This window comes from Peromyscus eremicus, chromosome 13 (genome assembly GCF_949786415.1).
Source record: "Peromyscus eremicus chromosome 13, PerEre_H2_v1, whole genome shotgun sequence".
NCBI classification, from domain to species: Eukaryota; Metazoa; Chordata; class Mammalia; order Rodentia; family Cricetidae; genus Peromyscus; species Peromyscus eremicus.
In genome coordinates, this window is record NC_081429.1 from 31,613,757 (window position 1) to 31,615,814 (window position 2,058).

Consider the following 2,058-nt stretch of genomic DNA (forward strand, 5'->3'; position numbering starts at 1 on the left):
AAGGAGAGTGATTTATGTTGTGAGATAAGCTCTATTTTGCTTCAGAGTGTGTCCAGAAGAGATGAGATTTCACGGAACATGGGGTGATTAGGGTGTGGGCTCAGACCCTGGGTATGGAGGAGGGATGGGATATGGCTGCTCTATTGTGCTGATGCACTCTGAGCTGTGACGGTGCCACTGTCCCTAGTTGTACCAGTTCCCTATCCTCATTTGAGGCAGTGGTCTTCAACATCACTGGGAGGTCCTTAGGTTCCTGAAGTTGCTCAGGCTAGTCTCTCCAGAGGGGAACTGACAAAGGATGAAGACACAGAACTCAAATCTGTTACTACTGTTGCATTATTTTTATTAATCACTTATATTTAACAAAAGACTACTTGAAACATCTGTTGTTGCTATCATGTTATTTTATGCTCACATACACACTAAAAGGACATTTGAAATGCTTAAAAGTGATAAAAATTTGGATTTAATTTATGCATAGTTTTCAAACGCTTGGTGATTTCCTACCAGGGCTGTCTGGCTAACCGTACGAATTTATCCTAATCTAAAGTTTAGTAGCCTTTTTTTAAAGTCCGGAGCATTTGGGTGAATTCTGTAGTTAACATCACATGGATTCATAGGAGTCTTACACAGATATTATATAATGCTAGAAAACTGTATTCAAAACACACTTCTCAGGGGCTGGAGAAATGGCTCAGGAGTTAAGAGCACTGGCTGCTCTTTCAGAGGACCTGGGTTCAATTTCCAGCACCCACAGGGTGGCTCGCAACCATCTATGACTCCAGTCCCAAAGGATCAGACACTCACTTCTGGCCTCTGTGGACATTTGATGAATAGACATACATATAGGCAAAGCAGCCATAAACATACAATTTTAATAAATGAATAAACACGCTTCTCTTTTATATTCTCATTCACATTTTAGAAGGAAAAAATGGAGACTGTGTTACTGATACTTCAAATAAGTTTTAATTAGTTTCACTGGAAGAGCAGTAAATCTTTAAATTAGAGAGTTCAGGAGTGCTTAGCCCCATCAATTCTCTAAGGAAATTTAAATAGGCATAAGCTTTAAATACATCATCCCTGGTGCTTCCCAGGTGGCAGCCAAAGTTGCCCCTTGACACATGTCAAACATAAATACACCTTGAATCTCCAAGAGTCCATCACAGACATTTAGTAAAATAAAATGTCATGATTAAAAATCAAACTCTCATACTTACCTGGCAGGGGAGATACCATGATCACGAAGGTGGTTTTCCCAGGGCGAGGCTTATCCATTGCACTCCGGATGTGCTGACCCCTGCGATTTCCCCAAATGCAGGAAACTCGACTGCATAATTTGTGGTAGTGGGGGACTGCGTTCGTGCTCTCCCCTAAAAATTTTAAGAAAAAAAAAATCAAACTCTCCTGTCAGAGAATAGTACACAGCAAATATCAAGCAGGGAATAAATGGTGTACTCTTTTGTAATAATGGCCAACATTTACTAAGTTCTTGTTAAACTCTGTGGCCTGTTTTATGTGCTTTCCACTATTTCAATATGCCATTCTTTTACCAACCTTATGTAATGGTAATGGTACTATTATCATTTCCATTCTACAGATGAGGAAATTGGAACATTCAACAGCCTCGAATAATATCCTAAGAATAAACCATAAGAGGAAATATGTAGCCAAGTCTGTAAGTGTGCCTACTATTATTTCTTCATGCTTTATCCATGTGATAAATACCCAGTTTTCACTTCTAACTGACAAGGCCTGTTGCAACCATCTTTGTGCTATGCAAGACTGGTCAGAGTTCAGGGTTAGAATCAAAACCTACTCACCCCAGGAGCCCTCAACCAACGACATGTGGGAACTGGTATACCACCTCCCAGTTCCTTCACCCTCTGGTAAGATAGCTCTAAAGTTCTCATTTTATATTGGCCACCAAGAGTTCTTGAGTAGAATTAAGCTGAATATCCACCATCATAACTTCCTTGAAAGTTCATCATTTATTCACTTTCATCTATTCCTCTCATTTTTAAAAAAGACTTATTTATTTATATTTTATCTATATGG

The 2,058-nt window shown here is 39.3% G+C and overlaps 1 non-coding gene across 1 annotated transcript; it reads left to right on the forward strand.

The window, feature by feature from the left end:
* Window positions 1-1,212: 1,212 nt before the first annotated feature.
* LOC131923747 (U1 spliceosomal RNA) lies at window positions 1,213-1,376 on the forward strand. Its single transcript, XR_009382682.1, has one exon. It is a non-coding gene; the product is annotated as a U1 spliceosomal RNA (small nuclear RNA).
* The last annotated feature ends 682 nt before the right edge of the window (window positions 1,377-2,058 follow it).